At 31.1% G+C, this 24554-nt stretch overlaps 1 long non-coding RNA gene across 1 annotated transcript; it reads left to right on the top strand.

Moving 5' to 3' along the window:
• Positions 1-499: 499 nt before the first annotated feature.
• Positions 500-18285, top strand: LOC148271271 (uncharacterized). Its single transcript, XR_015825145.1, has 3 exons — positions 500-533; positions 17821-17996; positions 18118-18285. It is a non-coding gene; the product is annotated as an uncharacterized LOC148271271 (long non-coding RNA).
• Positions 18286-24554: the final 6269 nt, after the last annotated feature.

Here is a 24554-nt window from a genome sequence, read left to right as displayed (position 1 = left end):
AATAGGCGATATCGATTTATTACAGCAACGAACCGGAAAACATATTTGAAATAAGTTTATAAGTTAGGAATGTATTAAGAGATATAACTTCTGTATTCGTAATTCAAGGAGGTTCGCCCCTTCTGGAAAAAATGTTTGTTAATATTTATAATATCCCTGGTGGTTACGCCACATTTACTTTGTTGTATTTATTTGCTGCATACTGGGCCCTGATTAGAATGTTGCGTTTCTTACTGTGGGTAGGTACCACATTTTTGTCTCCGGCCTAACATGTTCAATATTCAAAATTACACAAATGTATTTAACAAAAGGACAACTGTAAAATATAATCGAACTGTCAGGATTCATGTGCTTAGATAATTTTCTTCTTCTCACCGCGATCGCGAACCAGTAACTTTATCCACTGTGTCGCGAAATAATTATAAACAAGAAGCCATCTCAAGTGCCCCTCCTTCATGACCCCACGAACTGATTTGATCCTGACTGCCGCGAGACAAGTTACAAACAATAAGGTACCAGAACCCCAGTGCAAGGTAGGAATTGCATTCATTGTATATGGGTTCAGTAGCAAAGTAAATAAAGGATAACGCATCCCGCAAACCAGCAACTTCGAGCATGCATCTGCTAACGGGCAAGTAGCGCGATCACCTAGTATTAGTCATTAAGTGAGGGGTTACACTAGAGCCATTACAAGGCACTGCAGATTGAATTAACATCTTGTTAGAATTAACCTTTATGAAACATATAAAAGTTCTGCAGTGCAGATGATGAACCACCTTTGAGCATGTTATGTAAATTTTTGCATTATATCACAAAAGAAGCCGCAACCTTGGTGGACCTCTGGTCGAAGTATATTTGAGCACTCGCCGCCTACCTAATAGCCCGATAATTTGAGATTGTAGTAAGGAAATCATACGATTTGCCATTTAACGCCGATCTTTCAAAACCGCAATGAAAAAATAAATTCAAAAACAATTATTTTCTAAGATATATCCGATAAAAAACATACTTAAAAGTTGTATACAACGAAAATATGATTACTGACCGGCAGACTACGCCCTAAAGGGCGTAGTCTGCCGGCAAAGTAAACTTTGTCGAAAATACTAAATGATTATTTTAATCTAATGTATATTTACATTATATTTTCAGTAGCAAGTGTTTTGAGAAAACTGCGTTTTAAAATGGAAAAATCGTATGATTACCTTATTTTTGGTGCATTTTAATAGACTACTGCTTTAAGGATCAGGGCCCCGATTACAATCTTATTCCCATTATGGGAATAATGCCACAATAAAAAAAATCACTTGGTTCATATATTTTTTCCACCTTTTTTATTATCTTCCTGAGTGTACGTATCGAGACGTTAAAAGAGCCGGCATCGTAACACCTCGGTAGATAAATCAGGTTAAAAGTTAAGCGTCCTAGGAATTGTCAAATGTCATAGAAAGATCCTGTTCAAGCGAGCATTTTCTGCTTCAATTGGGAATTATTTGAATTAATAATGGCTTTGAAACGGCCACTTTTTATCACAGATGGTTATTCAAAAAACGAAAGACATCCACTTTAATGTTTAATTTAGTAAGGAATGCGGAATAAAGTTTCAGCGTCACTTATTGGTTAAATTCGATCATATGACGTCAGAGATGACAAGTCGGTAGAGCATACCGAGGTATATAGAAATAGAGAAGTTCAGTATACCTCTCTCGGTATATCCCGATGAAGATAGCGTTTGTAATTGGAGGGGGAGATTTAGCAATATTTTTTTAATTTTTTTTTTTTAAAAAAAGAAATATTTGCGTTCTTATGATTTACCCAAATATTTCATTTTGAGGGCCATTTTCAACGAGTTGTAAATAACTCACTATTAGAAAATGGGAATCAAGTTGGGGTAAAGTGGGATTCGAACCACAGACCTTTGGTCCGTGAGTCTGAGACACTAGCCACAGGACCACAACCCGATTCATATGAGAGCCCTCCACTCAGTAGCCCGGCTCTTTTAAGGCCCAGGAGAGCAAGAATTACCTTACGAAGACCCGTCACAATAATATATAATCTACACGGGTTACAGCGACGAAAGCTTATTTAGCACTGACCCCCATCATCAAGAATATATCAGAATAGACTTAAATAAAATGAATGCGTATTTAAAATGCGTAAAATCACAAAGTAAAAACCTACGTAGTTATATTATTTCACGTGAAAAATCACAAACTTGGTGCTTCAAATATTCATTTTAGAATGGTATTGTCTACACACATTGGGACATACCTACATAAAGCATTATCTACTAGTATTTTATGGTTGTTTGTAATTGTTAATAATAACTCCAAAACAAATTAAATCAATTATCAAAGGCTCCAGGTTCGACTCCCGGTGAGAACAAAAAAAAAAGTGATATTTTTTAAGCCTGGGTGATCTGTGTAGTAATTCATAACTGTAATTGGACCTCTGTCCTGTTGTGGTGCAGAATTAAAAAAATTATTTATAATAGGGGAATCAAAGACACTGAAATGTTTTATTTATCAATAAAATTTTGTATCTAATTGAAGGTAATAACATTTTTTGGAAAATGGTTCCTTTTTTTATGTTATATTGTGTTCATAAAGATAATATCGTGAGAACTATCCAAGGTTACGACAAATTCGCCGGGTTTGGTGATTTTCGTGAGAAGATGTCTATGAACAATAATTCATCTTACATTGTTTTTAACAATTCTTTATTAATTCCAGGAAATCAGTAGAGTCTGTCAATATATTGTTGACAATGATGATTTTTTGTTCATGAGTACAGTCAAAGGCAATGAAATTCTTTGGAAATAAAAATACAGTGTATTATGTTTGATTCATTTTAAATTCGCATCCAAACGAGGATGTTTGGCACTACTCAAGTAAATATTTTGTAAAAAAAATATGATTTTTTAACTTTAATACAAAACAACAACCTCATTTTGAGCTGAAATAAAAAGCTTTTTGTGTTTAAGATTAATATAATGAGGAAATTTAAATATTGACAAAACAAACATTTAATTGAACGGTGAAATTCCTTTAAAACGCAACATAAAAATAAATAATATGGAACAATTTTTCAATTGATGTACTTGCGTCGTCATCTTCCAAAAATCAGCACGTCAATTTTATCCATAAAAGCTAGTTTGAAAAAATCAACCGATTTCGTAATACTAGGAAGTAAGGATGACGTCACGAATAATGTCAAAAGAGAGGATTAAAAAGTTATAAATCTTAAATAATAATATCAAAGTGGTTTTAGAATAACAGAAAATAAAAAAAAATATATAATAAAAAGTCACCTTTTGCCCTGGGAGCAAAACAGCTTCAATTAAGTTTAAAAATCAGTACCTATATATAGAAATCAAAAAAATGTAAAGTTTAATAATAATCCTTAAGGGCTTTTGTATAATTTTTACATTTAAAACATCTATAATTTTTTTCGACTATAAGCAAAATACGAAGACTATTTATAGCCTTTTCATCTCGGGTGTTTACACTTTTTATTAACCTTATACCCACCGAAATTTTACTGGAGAATTCATTTTATAATTATTGGTACCTATCCTTAACTCTTAAAAGACTGTGGTAAATAATCCCATTGCGCGCGGTGATGTAACATCGTGTTACCACTAGTAAAAGACGGAATATTCTAAAGTTCAGACATTTGAAAAAAATGGAAAACATGGAGACTACTGTTTAATAACTCCTTTTCCATAATTTATGGGAATAAACATATAATTTAACCCTGTTATAGCAAAATAAATTGAAAATCACAAATACGCCGCTCATGTTACGCGCGTGCGTCCCCCATCATTGTCATTAACCAACTGAAGACTAAATCTGTTTTAGATGACACCCACCGCAGAACAGAGTCTCAGTCTTCCTAGTTATGACTTCTATCTTCGTGCTTTGTCTTGTATAAGGTATCTGTATATATGTGTTTTGCTGAATTAGCGGACATTCATGCTTCGCGTAGCAAGGTTAAATATTTTTTGTATTTACATATAGCATAGTGATACAAATTTTACTTTCCAAATCGGGTGTGAAAACGTCCATTTGAAGATTACAAAAAATACGAATTCATCATTTTAAAAAATAAGAGAGATATATCAAATCTTGTGTCCTATGTCGACTAGTGTGACATCACAGCCACACAAGAGTTAAATACGTATGTTTATTTTTTCTGCTTAATTTGGTAGTCGTCATTACTCAGAAAAGTTTATTTTTAGTTTGGTAACAAGTTTCTGGCTAGCTTGTTTATTTTGGAGCGAATTCCTGCTATCATACTAAAACTAAATTATGTTGTAGGCAAGCTTCAAATACAAAATAAGCTACAGGTATTACTAATTTGTAAGACAGGTAAGTATTTTTTTTAATTTGGACAACCGATTAAAAAAATATTTGTTGATACAAAAAAAAAATTGTGTTGTTAATTTATGAAATTATTACTTACTATGTTTGTACTTAAATGTATTATTTTTGTAAATGCCCCTTGGGCGTATTGTAAAATGTAATAAATAAATATCAATAGAAATAAATTTAGGTCTGAAGAAGTCAAATATATTAACAAATTTAAGACTTTTTTTCACACTTTTCTTCCCGGTAAATAAATTCGATTTGCTTTTCTAAATTGTGCGTCAAAGTGATATCTTGGCTTTAAGTTCCGGTTCCTACGGTAAATTTACCTACGAGTACATTAACTAATACAAAAGGTAACGTAGATTTAGTAGCAGTGCATCAGCGGATATGGTCACCGCTACGCCAAGATTGCCGTGAGATAAAAACAATAAATAAAATAATTATTAATGTGTCTTGCGTGAATATAACCACATTCCCTCAGTAGGTATGAACTTGAAACAAGTTTCGTTGGATTATGGCCAAAGTAAGCATTGCGCCATAGTCCACAAGAATGAACAGTCCACTTGGCTGTAAGGTATAATGTTACGTGTTGCATAATACTATAATGCCAACGCCTGCGCCTATCTGTTCCCCTGGCCCTCAACAAGATCACTAAATAATGCAATTTACATAAGGACAAGAGGCGTGCATTACCTATAAAATATCTATTATCTAGAAATAACAATGAATTCGAAGAAGAAACTTCGATGAAGTTTACAATATGTAGCTGGTTTATCGAACCGATTTAGTTCTGCAGCATACGCCGCTAAAGAGATTCGACAGCTTACTGATGTAGAAACAACTAGGATTTATTTATATTTAAATTTATTTCAACAGAGAGGGAAAACATTTTTGAGAAGGAAATATGAGCTGGCTTATGACCTGTCATTGGCTGGTTTAAGTGGGCACTTTCCACACTGTGTAACATTCACCATTCTGCCCATGTTTGAACATCAACATTTTCTCAACTCTTCCATCTGTTAACTTTTGCGAAGTAAAAGAGCTGAAACCTTTATCAAACCTGAAAATTAAAGTTGGGGTGGAGTGGGGTTCAAACCTCGAACCTCTGATCCGTGAGTCCGGGACACAGCCAGATTGAGTTGTTTATTTGAGTTGAAATTCAGTTGCTCAGTTTTTCTTGATCTTGTTCCTGGCACTGTCCCAACTCATTGTCTAGGTAAGCCGTTGGGGTCGGCTCTTCTTGTTCTTGGACTGTTTATTCTTCGGTTTTGGATGTCACTTCAACTAGGCCGTGTCTCTGCAGGATTTCAGAGCATCAATTTGGCCAGGAGTTCTTTGGACTCCTCTGGATAACTGTCGGGTCCACAGATATTGTCTTATTTACCGTATGGTCTAGTGGTCTCCGTCTTACGTACCCGCAACATCTCTCTTGAATGTCTCGGCGAATGATCATGTTCAATCAATTTAATCCCAGTCAGTGTAGAATTCACTTCCTTCTTTTCTTAATCCAATGAAGTGCATATTATGAACTTCAAGATTACCTTATTTCAGCACAAAGAAGCTTAGGCTGCCAGATTACAGAGAGCTCTTTTGAGCAGCCTTTCTCGATTGGCAACGAGCAATTTTTCCGTGTATTTGGGCACCGCCAAGGAGACTTATGTCCTCAGATGTGGTTTGCGGTATGTGGTGGGCAAGCTGTCTCTCTTCTAGCTATTAATTACCAGATCGACATTTTAATATTGAATAAATAAATAAATAAAAATGAACCTTTCTTGAATGCGTTAATTTACCGCATCTAATAAATGTGTAGATATTAACTAGCATTGTATAATAAATCGAAATATAATTTTCCAAGAACGATTCTCACTTATTAAAATAAACATCAGTTTTGATGGGTCGATTTACATATACCGATACACGAATAGATTCTCAGAACACATTAATAATTTTATACTCCATAATAAAAAACAGAATGGTATTATATAATATTTACATGTAAACAAAACGCCATTGTTAATAATTTAATAACAACATTTCAGCTTAAATAAGTTAGATTTATTTATTTACTTATCTCGTAATTTTTACATCAATATAAAGTTATTTTGACTGTTTGCCTAGGGTCAGTAACCCCGTTCTAACTAACCAAAAACAATGTGTTTTTATAAAGTGATTAAATAATAAAAGTAATGAAGAAAATAAAAAAATAATAAATAAAAACAACAATTCAAATAGAACATGCGTTGGCCACCTATTAGCTATCATCAATCTCAATCTGATATTAATAAACCTATTTTATTTACCATTGTATTATGTTTAGTTCACGTCTACACGTCTGTTCACCATGCATGAGGTTTTGTGTTCGAGTCCTGACATGGTTGACATGAAATATTTATTTAAAAAGGTGTACTCAACAGCAATTAAAAGTTCCAATTGCAGAGTAAGACTGATCATCTTAAAATCATCGAGATACATTGCAATTTATGTACCAATGTAATGCTTCGTAAAAATTAAAATTATTATAACCATCATTATTAATTTAATTCATTTATAAGCTTGTAAATTTACAATTTTACATACATTTTCATACTAGTATAACACTATGAAATTTTGTGTTTGAGTTTTTAAATTTTGGAATTTTTTTATATTCTATTTTATATTTCATGATCTTGCACTTAGACTTTGATTTTGTATTTTGAAATCAACTAAGAATTAATACGTATGCAGTTTATTTTAAATCTTTTTTTTTTAATGCTTTATTTTTTTATGTTTTTTATACTAATTATTAGAACATGTATTGTTTTGTTTTGATGTTTGCATATTGATATATTTTACCGTTATTTAAACTAAAAACACGTTTTGCATATTCGTGATTTTGGCAATAACCAGCCGGTAATATATGGGTCAGTACGTGTTAAAGGGTTAAGATTTTGGCGAAAGCTCATTAAAATGACTCAAACAAAACAGACTACTTATTTTTTGAAGCGGAGGTCAGTGCTACAGAAGCTCCTGACGTCACTGCGACTTGTGAAGACCTATTGTGACGGGAATTGACTATTCGTACATTTAAAAGGATAGAATACTTAGGAGATAAACAGCCGTGGCCTAATTGAATACATTACCTTTAATAGGTTATAAGGAAAAATGACAAGATACAAGACTACAGACGCACGCAAGATGTTATACAATTTATTATTGAATGACTGATAAATTACAGCAGTGCGGAGTATTATATTGTAGCTCTTGGAATAGCCGGAAGAAGGTATAATTAATTAAACAAATGATGATAAAATAAAACTGAAAATATTATGAACCCAGTTTCTTGCACAATAATGGCAAGATCTGTCTCAATCTCAATCGCCTATTTGAGAATATTATGAGATTTGCAATGAAGATAATATACTGGCTGTGTGTTTGCCGTGTAACAAAAAGATCTCGCAAAATATTGTTTACAAGGAAAAGCGCAATCGTTTGCTACCAACAAATGCTGAAAGAAATGTTTTCATTCATCAAAACATTGATAGATTTTAAGTATTTAACTAATAATTTGTGATTAAAATAGATGCATTTTTAAGTTATATGTGCGATTCTAATTCATGATTCGGTATTCGGTATTCAGACGAATAGTACCCAGTATTCGGCCAAATACCAAATATTTAAAAAAAAGTAACCGAATAAGCCTAATACCGAATAGTAACCGAATATTCGCGGCATCCCTAATTTGAAAACGTATAACTATATAACTACTAGTCTGAAGACAGTCTGAACATGCCCATTAGACGGTAAAAGCGCTAATTGCTCAAATAAATAAGTGGAAGCGTATCAAGCATTTTAAATTTATAACTTATATTTAAATGTAAGTTATTATATAACATTCATAATTCTTTAAAATATGTCACTCGTTGAAAACACTGAATACTTTGAAATTTGTAGTAACATTTATTAAACAAAAAACAAAAGGAACTTCACTCCCCATAATGTACGCAGGAATTGTTTTTTTTTTCTTGTACTTAAGGGTAACGTAAAAGAAAAATATGTATACGTATGAGGGTATAAAAAACGAACTTAGAAATCATAATTGAAGGAATTACTAAGATATTTGCGAAAAACTTTGAAAAAAGAATTGGGAGATTTCTAATTATGCTTCACCAACTCAATTAGAATGCTAAGTTTGCGGTGTCAAGTTGTATGGTAAAAAATATTTTTTTGCAAGATTTAGAGACGGTTTTGAATAACGTTATCATTAGGTAGGTAGGTTTTTATGCATAGTTTATTTTGGCATCAATAACTAATATTCCGTTTTTTTGTGAAGATTTCTAAATTTGCTTCTAATACCCTCAAATATATTAAATTAGCATAAAATTGTTTTTTTATTGTCATTGTTTTTCTGCATAAAAACTTAAAACTTTTTTAGACGCTATTTTTTTTACCGGAATATTTCATGCACTAATATTAGTGTTCATCTCTTCTGATCGATCCATCTTAAAAAATCTGTTACCAGGTTGCCTGGGTTGTATGCAATGTTTTAGACATACACAAAATATTGGGTAATAACTCGTATAACATATTTCTCAACATTTATGTCAAAGTAAAGGGTAAAATTAAAAGTCATCAAAGAAGATACGCCAGTCTCATAAAATCTTTCAGTGAAATATATAGTATATGTTAACAATGTTTGAGTATTTTTTATATTTTTTTATTTATTTTTTTTATTTTCTTTTATTCAGGAAACATACAGTACAGTTACAAAGTTTAATATTTTACACAATTGGACTTAATTCTAATGGACCAGTGAAGTTTCCATATTAAAAAGCAATTAAATGTAAGGTTAATTATGAAAGTATAAAAAAGAGAAGGAAAAAGAAAATATAAATGAAAGTTGTTTAAAAATTAAAATTTAAGTGAAAAAAATATATTTTAAGGTTTGTAGTTTGTAGTCAGTATTTACAAATGGAAATAATGAATGAAAAACATGCTCAGATGTAAAAATAAAATAAAATAGTAATAACATTTTTTTTAAAAAAAGGAAAAACATAAACACATATTTATTTTAAGGGATTCAAAGAAACGATGAGAAGAATGTTTAAGTGAAATATAAGACAGTAAATTTAAATTTAGGTCAATTTAAAAAACATCTTCAAAATTAATGACACATTATAGTAAGAGCAGCAATATATTGATTTTATTAACATGTATAATATAAGTAATTAAAAGTAGTTTAAAAGTATAAAAACATGCCAATGGCAGCAGAGACAAAAGAAAAAATAAAGAAGGATTAACAAGTATAGCAAGTAATCTTTAAAATTTGAAAAAGCGCAAATGCGCAAATGCTTGCAGACTGGCTGGATTTCCTCCCTAGGAAGTTATTCCATATTCCCTTCTCAAAAATGTTTTCCCTCTCTGTTGAAATAAACTTAAATATAGTATTTGTATTTTTGTCTAATATTATACGAATATATATTTCTTATTTTTTAAAGAAAAAATAAATATTCGCTTTCTTATGATTTTTACAAATGTTTAAATTTTTAGCCATTTTCAATGATTTGTAAAAAACTCACAATTAGAAAATGGGAACCTAGTTAGGGTAGAGCGGGGTGCGAACCTCGGACCTCTGATCCGAGAGTCCGCGACACTAGCCACAGGACCACAACCCGGTTATTACAAAGTACATTTTATCAAATACATTATCTACATAATTATAAATATTTTTTTTTCGCATCTTGGTACAACTCAAATAAAAATTAATGCAACGCAAAGTGGCAACAAACCTTGATATTATTTTTTGTTTTGGTGCACTGGTAAGGATGATACGGTATAATCCGTGATCGCGTAATCAAACCTTGAAATCGTATTGGAGACGCCAAATTCAATCATTTATCAAAATTGTTCACTCCACTTAACACATTTATGCAGCCCATAAACAATATGATTGAAAAATAGCTACGAGTTATTTTTAATTTACACTGCATATTGACAGAATGTTCCACATGTAAATGTTCTAACGATAAACATGCAGTCTAAAAAGGTGCGAAAATGTGTTACAATAAGTTTGTATTTTTAAAAATTTATTTACTGAAATCTACAGTGCAATACGGTTATAATATAATGAATACTGAAAATGATTTCAAACTTATAATAACAATATACTTAATGTGTTGTAAAAAAAGTTATATAATTGAAGAATAGAATTTGGAAAACCATAAATTAAATGTTTGTACCTTTGTATTTTTTTTTTATAATGAAAAAAAAAATTGCGTTATGATTTACCCAAATATTTAATTTTGAGGGCCATTTTCAACGAGTTGTATATAATTCACTATTAGAACATGGGAATCAAGTTGGGGTAGAGTGGGATTCGAACCACAGACCTTTGGTCCGTGAGTTTGAGACACTAGCCACAGGACCACAACCCGATTAAATTACAAAACAATACATTTAAAATTAAAAAATCATATTGTATTTACCTATCACTTTTCACCCACGACGACAATGCCTGCATGCTGTCGCTGATTTCCCTTTTAATTATTTAGATATTAAACTTGAAAATATCACTGGCATTGGCTCCAATAATATTATACAAGTTGCTAATTCTACGTATTTATTTTATTTATTTATTTATTTTGTTCATTAACGCCCAAAAGGCATTTACAAAAAATTCAAATAAAATACATGCTAACATACTAAAGAATAAACACAGAATATACAGAAAAAATACGTGAAATTAGTTAGAAAGAATATAATAAAATGTTTTGCAAAGTAAAAAAAAACAATAATAACAAAGGTATGCAAGAAAAAACAGTAAGCATATAAACAAAAAATGCAAAGATATAAGCTTATGAAATAAATTCTGTAAAGCAAACAAAGTAAATAAAGTATACAAACGTATGTTTATCTTCAAAAGTGTTCAAAAAATTAAATACAGTCAATTTTATTAGAAGTCCAGTAGTAAAAACGGTGGCTAGGGCATCAATGCGGTACGTATTTCTCAAAAAGTCGCGAACAAGCCGTGAGGCGTGGGTTCATCATTTTTGCTATTGAATAATCTTGGAAATTCGTTGATAACACGAAAACGCGTTTTTGTCTGACATTTTTTTTTCTTCAGTGTAGTTGTTTTTTTAAATATACTATTTACCTAAAAGTTTTAATTTCTTTATTGAAATGTATTTTTTTCTTGTTTTTTTTTGCAGGTTTAAAATATTCATTTTACAGAATATTTCAATAGCTGTTTATATAAATTTATACCGTTTATCTTTTCAGGCTTCTTAATTTGTAAAAAACTGATAGTTTTCAATTGTTTTAAATGCTATTTTTTACTTATATGTTATGACTTAACTCCACTTACATGTATGCCATTATCATTCCCTTTCCGCACCTAATGCTGCATAGAGCACTGCATTCATACACCAATCGCAGCGTATCTTGATCATTTCTGTTACATGAAGGTAAGATGATGGCTTAGGCTTCAAGTGCCAGTCCAGGGACAATGAAATATTCTGTGTAAAAACACCTTTTCAAATAAATATTTCATGTTAATCATGTCGGGAATCGAACCCGAGACCTTTTGCATGGTAGGCAAACGAGCTGAACACTACACAACGAGGCCGACATGTATGTATATAAGAGTATTTGCAAGTAATGTATAAGGCATTAAGTGCCGTTTATTCCAATAAACTAAATTAAAACGCGTACGCGTTGGCCAGAAATTGAGAGATTAATTTTATGCATGTGTGCCAATCTAGGGAAAAAAAGTTACAAACACACAAATACAAATACATAAACAGTTTTTTTTTTAAAATTAATTTTAACAACGTGAAAAGATTATTAGCATATTACTCTATGTGAAATGTAATTTCTTTGCCATATCCCTAAAAGTGTTTAATTAATAACATTAAAAATATAATGAAATAAATATTATTTTAAGATTTTCAGTTTTCCTTTGCCTCAGAATCTTTCAAATTTTCAGAGGTTTACAGAAAGAAGCCTTTCAATTATCAGCAGTCTAGTTAATGCACAAACATTCGTTTAGTTATATTAATATTTTTTTAGATTTTTCTTGATAAAACTCCATAATTAATGATTTAAATAAAATTATCAATAAAACTTCATGGTTTAGTTTCAGATTTATTTCATTTGGCCAACGGGCGCTTTCACCAAAGCGGGCATCTTCAGGACTGGTAATATTGTTGTTGTTAACAATTTACCAGTCCCGAAAATGCCTTCTTAGGCGAAAGCGCCTCAAATTAAATTTAATTTATCCTCTCTTCTTTTAAAATTTTATTTATAACTTGGGTCACAAATATAAATGTCAATGTTTTTTTTTCCAGGTAAACTTTTTATTTGCTTTTGTATTTATTCCCAATGAAATTATCTAACTTTAATCAAATAATTTTTACTCAACACTTTTTTTCTACATCTTATTTTAACTTACTCACTGTTAAAAAAAAACCCGAATGTAACTTTCATCTTTTATTTTAAAAGTTTTTTCAAAATATGTTTATATATGCATCTACACCATAGATTTCATTGTGTATTCTAGATTTAGTATACCCACGCACAGGCTTTGCCTATGTGGGATTTTTCGTTTTTGTAAATAATGTAATATATTATTTAATACAAAATGTAACAAATGTAAACAAAAATATAGTAAATAAAAAAAATAAACAAAATAAAAAAATAAAAATAAAAGTGAAACTAAACCTAATATTTCATTTTTTATATATAAATGCTGTTTGCCATTGTAAGTTTTCTCGATGTTTTGTTTTTTTTTTTTAATATTTTGCTATTTTTTGTTGCATTTTTTTTATTGGTTTTATTGTAATTATGTAAAAGGTTCATGGAACCGTAAATAAATAAACCAAGCAGTTTTATTGATAATTTTATTTAAAATTTGATCTAAATCATTCATTTGTTATTTAAAATACATAATATCGGTCATTGTTGAAATAATTTTTTTTTAATTACAATTCAGGATTGATACACTAGACACCTCCCGAGGTTTAAAATGTATTATTTTCTTAAGCGTAGTTTTTCCATCAATCGAAATATAACTTTAGTTTTAATTGAACACGTTATTTAATAAGAAAAAAAATGTTTTTAATTGTACCATCTGACGGATGAAACATACTCCTCATATTATTTTTTAATCTTTTCAGCTATGAATTTATGGACTAGAGCTTTGAAAGCATCGTTATTTATTACTTACCGATGTCAAAGTAAAATTATAAGTGAACAATTTATTTCACAGGTTAAAAGATGCTGTTTAATAATCGTTGTGAAATCTTTAAATTAGTAGACACGAATATATATCGTCTTAATCTTTATTGTGCGCGTTTTTAATATTTTTCAATAAATAATACGCGGTGGGTATTTTAGAAATAAATCAGCTGTTTATAGGATAAACGAGATCCAGTCTCTGTATAAGTCCCACAGGAAAGATGTTTAAATACTACTCCTCTTTTAAGCGAAAGGTACACTTTCATAAACTGTTAAAAAATATTTAATGAAAAGTCATCGACTTTACATATTTGATGGCCTTGCGGTGTAGTAGTCAGCGCGTTTGCCTACCATGCAAGAGATCTCGGGTTCGATTCCCGACATGGTTGACGTGAAATATTTATTTTAACGGGAGTTGCAATATAATTTTTCATAGACTGGTACCTGAAGTGTTAGACTGATCAGCTTACCTCCATGTTACAAAAAAATGAAAATAATACGCCGTGATTAATGTACTTATGCAGTGTCCTAGGCACCATTAGGTGCGGAAGGGAATGATGATTACACCTTCTTGAACCTAGACGAAAAGTAAATTATTTGTCATAAGTATCAAAAAATCATATGAATACCAGAGCTAGGTATTTGGTAGCAATTTAAAAAAATATTAAACTACCTATCAACATTTGAAAATATAAACTAAATTCACATATCTTTTGGTCTAAAAATACAGTTATGTACACATTTTAAATAAGAGGACACAAGAAATAACTAATGAGTTTATTCTCCCAAAGCAAGACGCTATCGGCAAAACTAAAAAAATCGATTTTTGCACAGGATTTGTAATTTTTTTACGCTCGAAATGATAAAACAAAATATCAAATGAAAAAAAAAAACTGAATGAAAGAATATCCGAGTATAAAATTATTTTATGAAATAAAAATAATTAATACCGATCCACAAATACATTATCTTTAAATGTTACTCACTTATTTGCAGAAAAAATGTGGAAAATTAAACAAGATATGATAAGAAAAACCGGTTGATAATAAATAATAATATGTAAACAGTAATAAAAAATAATTTTTAAAATGTATAAAAGTTCGGCACGGGATAGTGAGGACCTTATTAAAAAAAAGTAAAATGTTTATAGCTGTGAAATACAAAATAAATAATAATAAAAGACTCCGCGTTATAGTGGTTTAAACGTTCGAGTCACACACGGAAAGTTGCGGGTTCGATTCCCGGTGAGAACACAAAATGTAATTATTAGGTCTCCTGACCTGTTGCAGTGCAAATAAAAAATACAGTAAAATTATGATAAATTCTAATAATATCGTAGAGGAAAAAAAAATGCGTGACATGTGAACAAAGAAAAATAATAAACACTGTGTACTGAATAGTCCACTTTAGAATATACTATTTGTATTTTAGATAGAGGTCTAATTGCAAATGGTACCTACATTGCTCATATAGTAGAATTTAACAAAACTACTAGTGTTTTTGTTTGAATCTAAGTTTAAAATACAGCAATTTTTTTAACAAGTCCGCAGACAGGCTGGACTTCCTCGCTAGGGAGTTATTTAGATCTGAATTTGTTGCAACTGAGAAGCAAAAACATTTCCTAGAAATAAATTTGATGCCTGGGCATTTACAGGGCTTAAGAACTGTCATTGGTTAATTTGAGTGGCCACTTTAAACACTGTGACATTCATCATTCTGCCTTTGTTTAAACATCTTCATATCCTCAACTCTTCCATCTGTTGACTTATGTGACGTAAAATAGCTGAAACCTTTATCATGTGCGTCAGATTCATCCAACTGAACCAAGTCACCTACAAGGCAACGCCTGACTAAGAGTTGAGGAAATGTGGATGTTTAAACAAAGGTACATTGGTGAATGATACACAGTGTGTAATGTGGCCACTTAAATCAGCCGACGACAGGTCATAAGCCCTGTAAATGCCTAGACTTTTAAATCCCTTCTCAAAAATGTTTTCCTCTCTGTTACAAGAAATTTAGATTAAAATCATCATCATCATTCCCTTTCCGCACCTAATGGTGTATAGGGCAGGCACTGCATTGGTACACCGATCGCAGCGTATCTTGACCATTTTTGTTACATGAAGTAAGATGGTCAGTCTTACGGTTTAGATACCAGTCTAGGGACTATGAAATATTACAGTGTGAAAACATCCTTTTAGATAAATATTTTATATCAAGCATGTCGGGAATCGAACCCGAGACCTCTCGCATGGCAGGCAAACGCGCTGACCATTACACCAGGAGGCCGACAAATTAGATTAAAATACAGCTTTTATATTTTTTACCGCCCAAGTGAAGTGCTCAAGTGAAGTGGTCCCGCAAATGGAGTATAATGATGGATAAACGCTGTTGATAAGTCGCCCTGGCATAAAGCTCGGTCTGTCCTTTCCTAGAATCTAATTTTCCTGTAACCTTGAGAAGGCAAGCTGCTCTGGTAACTAGTAACTGGCAACATTCCTCCCGATACAGAAACACGCCAGATTCCATCTCGCGGTTATGTAATCTCCTGTAATCCTTGCTCTCCGGGCACCAGCCACCTGTCCTACCGTCGGAAGACGAAAATAAACAAGAGCAAACTGCACTTACGGTATATCACTAAAGGTCCTAGGTTCAATTTTGCTGAAACAATTACCCCACCGTATCTGCCCTACTTCGCACCTCTATTTCTGATCATTACTTCACTGCAGTTGGTATTAAAACCACAGTTAACCACTCAAAAAAGTCGATAACCCATACTACATCTTTTTCGATCCATAAGTTTTTTGAGACTATCGTATTTTTATATATTTAATTTAATTTTCTTTATACATATCTATTAAAAAATATGCTATATTGTATATTTAAAAGGAAAAGAAATTCTTTCTACCTCAGAACAAATATTTACTAATGAGAATAGACAGTGCTTACTATGTTTGCTTATATTTTAATTTTGCTTATTTGTATATTTTTTACCTTCTTCACTGTTTTGCAAACAAAATATAATAATACTTTTCTTTTTTTTTAATTTACATAAGCATTTTTTTGAACATTCATTTAATTCGAGCCAAATTGCAAACGCAGTTATTTTGCAAGGATTTCTCTCTTTAAATATTTTAGTAACATAATACTATAATGTATACATAAAAAAATTCTCAAATATATCAACAAAATAAAGTTTAAAAAAATAATATAAGTAAAAAACAGTCTTTTTTATTACAAAAAAAATTTAAAAAATAATAAACAAACACTTTTGTGAACACTGTTTTAAACTGTTTGGTTTCCTTTTTTTTCCTTTTTTTACATACTAAATTTATAATTTAAGAAAAAAGTTTTAAAACATATTTAACTCTATTTTCATTCATTTAACTTTTCTGTATTTCCTCTCGGAGACTATATACTATGCTTTTAATAAACACCGATTTTCGGCACTGAACTGAACTGAACTGAATTATCAACTGAATCAACCAACGTTAGCGATGTTTTGAGAATATTTACAATTTCGTAGAAAAGTTTGGCCTCATAAGTATAGCCTCGCGAGTGATTTGTATCATCATCATTCGTCTTTCCGCACCTAGTTGTGCATAGGGCACTGCATTGTTAAACCAAAAACGGCATAATTCGATCATCTGTAACGTGAAAGTGAGGTGATCAGTCTTACGCTTTAGGTGCAAGTCTAGAAATAACAGTGTAGAACCACCTTAAATGTTTCATGCGCACCCTGTAAGGAATTGAACCTAGGTAGGCTCGAAGCATGGTAGGCGAACGCGTCAACGACTACACAACGAGGCGGACTTATCTCCGCTCGATTTTCTTATTCGGGACTTTTACCTGAGAGCAGCCATCATTACAAAAACACTCGTCCGTCTGGTTTTATTTCACATACAGAACTGTGTTTTTCATCGGCCTGGACACATAAAAAAGTGACTTGAACAGCTACTATACATTTTGAAGAGGACTCGATTATAATTAACACAACAAATTTATAACAGGGCCGCGATTATGAACGGCTATCTTTATCGGTATATACCGAGACGGTATTTATTTATTTATTTTCTTTTATTTTTTTATTTATAAACTAATATCAATATTTATGTACGAAAGTGTGTATATTTGTATGAAAATTCGAAGTATCTTCGTCGGTAACCGGTAATTGAATATATTTAGAAAAAAAATTGTTTACATATTCTATTTTTCATGCAGAAAACTTAATTTTATTTTGTAGATAAACTTGAAGATATATTTTATCTTCCCATCACAATCGACGCCCAGGGATAAAACATCAAAATAAGCGATTAGGCACAGCTTACCATTATATTTGAGTTGTATAAAATCAAAACCAGCAATCAGACTATTTACTAATTTGCGGTAAACAAGAAAAATTGTTTTACGCTTTAATCAGTAAGTAAGATTATTGCATGTGTATTGAATTACTTTAGTTAGAGATTTCTTAATATATTCTATTCATCCTCGAATGGATTCAGTTTTAATTAAAACAATAATAAATTATTGATTTTTTCAGATTGCAGTTATTGATACTGAATTCCAAACTTCGCTGAATAAAAACGAACTCCTTTAAATGACGTCACATGTTCTTTTAATCAACCAATGATAGAGCGTTTTGATAGATTTCCGGTTTCCGGGAAGCCAACCCTCAGGACAACTCACCGAAGAAAACTAGTGACCTCGCGTGCGGAGTAATAAAAAATACAAAACTGTAAACCCCAAGGAATTCATTTTATAGTGAGATAACAGTTTTTATACACATTCAAAAACTGAGCACTGAGCAGAGATTTTTCAATGACTAAAACTAACCGTTTTTACTCTCCGCAAAATACACTTGTTTGAAATTGAGACAAGCGATTTTGCTTTGTACACGACGATATAATAATGTAAGTTCAAGGTCAAGAATCATTAGCACAAAGAAAAACTCGACACAATGCTCTACACAAACTGAGAAAGTTAAATAAACTATACCTAACATTACAAAACGATTTTTATTATTTTATTTGCCACTATTTTCATTGCAATCATCATCCTTCCACGGGTACTGCATTAACCCTTTGCTCCCTGATTGTACAAATTTGTCTAGGGCCGCGATTATAAAGGTTATCTTCATATGGAGGTTCGTCAATGGCAAAATTAATCTGTCGAATTCCTAAGCGCGAGTATAAGAGACAGACACGATCAATCTATTCTAGAATATTACTATTATAGATTTTTATTCTCATAACATACTGTACTTACAAACCGAAATTTAAAACGCTTGAAGATATTCAATTTTCTTTAACCGAAAAGGTATACTTAACTTCTGAACTATCTCTATCTATCTCGGTATGTTCCACCGACTTGTCATCTCGACGTCATATGATCGAATCCAACCAATGAATGACGCCGAAAATTTAGTTCGCGTTCCTTACTTAATTCAAATTTTAAATAGTTTTTTCATTCATATTTTAAAAAGTGTCCACTTTAAAGCGATTATCAACTCGAATAAATTCCAATTAAAGCAACACCAAAAAAAATACAGTTACCAGGACGGGATGCTTAACTTTTATCGGTATTATAAAGCCGGATTTTTGACATCTTGATACGTACACTCAAGATAGTAAAATAAACAGATGGAAAAAATATATAGTAACTAAATCTATTTTTTTATGGTGGCAAAGTTTTTATGGCTAGATGCTCTTATATGTTAAAAGGGCAGCATCTAGCCAGTTAAGCAACTACATCTAGCCGGCTAATGCTCCTCTCCATAAGAAGGTGCTTCAACTCATGAGTAGGTATGTGTTCCATGGGGTATTTGAGCCCTTGGTACATACCGACGTACTGTGTGCCGTGAGGTTCTAGAACCATTGGTAAATACCGATTTGCCAAACTCAAAACTTGAAGGTGGGGGATCGGTATTGTATCTTCAAAGTCGCTCAGGAAAAAATATCTTCAACTATGACGTCATAATGAAAGAATGCTGCGTAGATGTGTACCGTGGTGACCGCATCCCCTTGTTACATGTATCTACTCTGGATGTACCTACCCAAAAACTTGAGGGGGGTCGGTAATGCATCTTCGTAATTGCTCGGAAGAATTTATCTTCAACTATACCGTCATGTTAATAGTATAATCATGATAGTACCAAATAATACACTAATATTATAATCAGGATAGTATCTAAGCAAGTTTGTTTTTGTGGTTTGATTATAATGCGGGTTTTTAATTTAGTATTGTAAATATAAAATAGATTCTTTTAATATAACCGATGGGAAAAAATGAACTTCTGTTCTCTCAACTGGAATATATGTGTGTATGTACTATATGTAAGATTAGTTTTTATATTTTTTTATTATCTTATTCTTATTACTTCATTTAAATTTTTGCTACTTTTGTGTAAAATATAAGTCTGTTCTTTATATATGAATATATGTAAAACATGTAAAAGCCTACAAGGCGTTTAAATAAATAAATGAATATTATTTTAGAAAATTAAGAACTTTTTATATTCCAGCTCCCAAACGGTACAAATTTGTCTTACTGTTTTTTATGCATAATTACAAAAAAATGCGTCATAGTTTTCAGGCTATAAATAACATAATTCAAAAAGAAAAAGTTAAAAAACTCTACTAAATCTATATTCAGGGAACGAAGGGTTAATAAATCAATCGTAGAGTATCTCGATATTTGTTAGATAATTTGTATCATCCCCGTCGTGATCGATGCGTTTATCAATCATAATACAAAATAATAATATGAGGTACATAAAACGAGCGAAAATGTAATATATGTGTTGTTTACAAGGATTTTTATGTTTAAAGATTGGAGTTTTTTTTAAATAAAAAAAAGTGATTTTGCGTTCTTTTGATTGATCAAAATACTTCAATTTTAGTCGGAATCAACTGTGTTTTGACAATATTATCAAGTTATTTTAGTGTGTGGTCTCCAGGTGGATGAAGAATAGAGTTCTGTGTGTGAAATAAAACTAGATCCCTAGACGAGTGTTTTCGACTCGATGGCTGCACTCAAGTAAAAATCATTTAAAAAAATAAGTCCGCCTCGTTGAGTAGTAGTTGTCGCGTTCACCTATCATTCTTGAGGTCATGGGTTCTATTCCTGGCAGGGTAAACTTGAAATATTTATTTTAAGAGTTGCGTAAACTGCAATATTCCATTGTTCTAAATAGACACGTGCATTATAAGTTGACTGACGTTCGAACCTAGGACCTCTGATCCGCGCAACATAATCATAATTCTCCGATCCGCATCCAGTGGTGAACAGGGCACATTAGCACTCCAATGCAACGCGTTCCGATCAGATGAGAGGTCTAGGACCTATGAAACATTACAGTATAAAACCACCACTAGAAACTAATATTTTAAGTAGATTTTACCAGGAATCAAATCTGAGGTCGCAAGCATGGTAGAAGTAGGCGAAGGCGCTAACTACTGCTCTACAAGACAGACAAATCTCCTTGTCCATTTTCCTATCCAGGTTTGTTTCCCGAGAGACACTATCGAGTCTTGAAATGAAGTTTGAGTCTAGTCTAGTCTTTTTATTTCCTTTTTTAATTACTATAAAAAAATACCATAATATCTTTTACAGAATATTTTATTTTTTCTTTCTTATGTAACACTGTCCATTATTTATTATAGGAGTGAAAATTCATTAACATTTTCTTGTACACCCACGAACAGGCCATGCCTTTGTGGGATTTTTTGTTTACTATTTTTACTATTAATATGTATTTCATTGCTATGTTATTATGCTTCATTTTTTTAATACTCTGTTTTATCACTTATGTTTATTGTAAAAAAACAAATAAAATGAATAAAAAATAAAATTAAAAAAATAAAATAAAAAAATCCGATCAATACATTCAAATATGTAAAAACATTAGATACCTCTGCAAAGACGTCGCGAAATAGCTGATATACATTTTTTTCATGTCCGCTCCCTAGTTGGAGCAAATGGTGTCCACAAAGATCCTCCAAGCATCTCTGTCGGCTGCCATCTCCTGTGCATCCTCCCAAGTCAGGTTCGCGTCCCGTAGTTCTGACGCGAACTGCCGACGAACAGTCAGCAGAGGACGTCCAGGACCTCGAGAACCTGATGCCTTGTAAAGTAGGCAAGCGTGGTTAAGACTCTCAGGAGGCATGCGTAGCACATGGCCAAGCCAACCGTATCGCCTCCGCTTGATGACAGTTGTCACCGGAGTTTAGTGAAATATAATGTATGTATTGAAAATTGCCTCTGGTTCAATTGACTGTCCTGAATTACTATCCAAACTCTATTAATGTTCCTCCAAAAGTTCTAAGGAATAACCTTCTTAATATTTCTCTTGTTTCGTCTAATTGTAGGCAAAATTCATATCTATGTCGAACTTTTAATCATTTTAATGTAATAAAAAAAAACATATATTTATTTGCGAATAATCATGATGACGTGCGGCATTTGCATTCGAAACAATTCATAGTGTTTTTTTTTCTATTGGATATTTTATCTTACTGTGGTATTACTTGTGAAAACCTGTGATTGGCTTATTTGTTTTGTTTTTTATGTATGATTAATGTGGCTGTTGGTTATCCAAAAAAATAATTAAATAAAATATAAATATTCAAAAAACACTCACACACAGAACTTTATTTTTATCCGCCGAAGTACGGAAAAAACGAGCCAACCCGATTTAAATACAGGTATATTATAGTCATTCATTTATGCCACCTTTTTTTACGAGGAAACTAGAACACTATTTATAAAATGCCTGACATAAAGCTAATATGGTAGGTAACTAGAAGACAATAGCTAAGGTTATTGGTAACATACTAAGTGTATGATTATTCTACTTCGCTATAACAGACACACAGCCTTCCTATTTACTCACTGACGTAAAAATAATTTAAACCTTCGATTACTTTACATAAATGTTTGTATTTTTAATTTATACATAAATTTATAAACAATTTAAACCTTCGATTGCTTTAATAAATTGATGTTATGTTGTGATTATTATTGAGCAATTAACCAGTTAATAATTACCATAAAATTAATTCCGATATCATATTAGAAATCGATAAATGCGACAACTTTAATTCAAGTTTAAGTTCAATAACTAAATATTTAATACATGCATATTTTTCATTAATTTATTCGCTACGTTTACAACCACTATTTTCCATAATAAACTGATTTTTTGGATACCGCCTTTATTAATGTAATGATATATTTTTTTGTTTAAACACTTTATATACATTTACAGTTTTTATACATTTGCATAAGGGCGGGCAAATTGCCTTAAGGCAATTTCTTCCAACCTACCCAAACAGTTCAATTTGAGAAAATCAGTGGTATATGTACATATTGTAGGTACATTATAATATTTTCATCATAAAACATATTGATAAACATGTATGTTTTTTGAGAAATAAAAATTGAATAAATATTTACACTATTCTAAGTGTAAGGAAGTAAAGAAGCAAGGAAAGAGGGAGGAGAAAAGAAAAACTAAAATATTAAAGAAGTGACATTTCATACGTGATTTGAATGTAAATGAAGAAGGGGCGCGTCTCCGTACCAAGTGTTCAATCTTAATAAGTTATAATAATTCAAACTAAATACATTTAAGAAGTTTGTTCAGTCTTCATTGATTTAGCAGAGATTGCGTAGAATGATTTAGTTCATAATGATAACGATCTAAACATTTGAATAACATAATACAATAACAGAATGCCAAATGTTTTTTTTTTAATATTTGTAAGTCTGAGTTTCTTTTCAATTTCACAATGAATGGTCTTTTTGCGTTACGTAAAAATTTATACATATTACTTTAATATTTCACAAAGTAAATTACAAACGTGAAGAGTTTTTTTATTGTATTATTAGAATAAATAAATACCTGTCAAAAAGAGTGCATCTGTAATTAATACAAAGAAGCACTCACAAATAATAATAAAAATTACAGGTATGAATCAACAGAGAAACTGCACTTTTCCAGAGATTATGATTTATCGTTAGGCTAATTGTTTTTTTTTTGTTGATGTTAAATCTCTTTTTTTTTTATTCATTTTATATGTAATTTATTTAAATGTTTCACAACATTTTTGTGTATTGTGTAATCTTTACTCTAACACCGAGTCTTTGCTTTAACCTTATTTTTACATAAGGTCTGTAATACGTATTATCGTTTATATGCGATAGTTTTATCTTTTGCAATTGTTTGTTATGTGTTTCAAGTAAAAAAATATTTTACTATTGTCTATTATTTCTTATGGATACTTAAATCTATTTTTTTCTTATTTGCATTAGTTTCGCGTAGTTCTTTTTTTTACAGATGTAGAGCATTTTAAAGCATGTTAATATTTTAATAATTTTATTTTCTACCCGCTTGCAACTTATTTTTTTTTTCTTATCTGTGCAAGTTTTGCGTTGTTCTTTTTTACGGATATTTTAAAGCATGTTAATAATATGATAATTTTATTTTCTACCCGCTTGCAAATGTGTATAGCGACGACACTTTTGTTTTTTTTATTACTGTATCTTAGGGAAAAAAAGTTTTTCTGACTGGGTATATTGATTAATTTTAATGTTTTACAATATTTATGTTTATCATGTCATGTTTATATTCTCACTTGTTATATGTGGGAATACGTATTTGAATTTACCAAATGCTACATTTTATTATTTTTTTAACTTCATATATTTTATCTATGTATCATGCTTAAAAAAGCCCTCTGGGTGATTATGTAAATTAAATTAAAATGAAATAAATATTAGAGGGTTTTACTAAATATTTTTAATTAATTATAAAACATTGTTTATTAAAACTTATTGATTGAAATACACATTCATGAACATGTATGTCGATGGCAACTTCATGTTTAAAACATTAAATTTTCGGAAGTGGTGATTGAAAACACGTACATTAACATTTGTAATAATAATAAGATCATAGTTAGTAAACTTGTGTGAATC

The sequence above is a fragment of the Micrasema longulum genome, unplaced genomic scaffold (genome assembly GCF_059751315.1).
Source record: "Micrasema longulum isolate JH-2025_06_02 unplaced genomic scaffold, ASM5975131v1 h1tg002983l, whole genome shotgun sequence".
Lineage (NCBI taxonomy): Eukaryota > Metazoa > Arthropoda > Insecta > Trichoptera > Brachycentridae > Micrasema > Micrasema longulum.
This window is presented reverse-complemented; position numbering and strand designations above follow the sequence as displayed.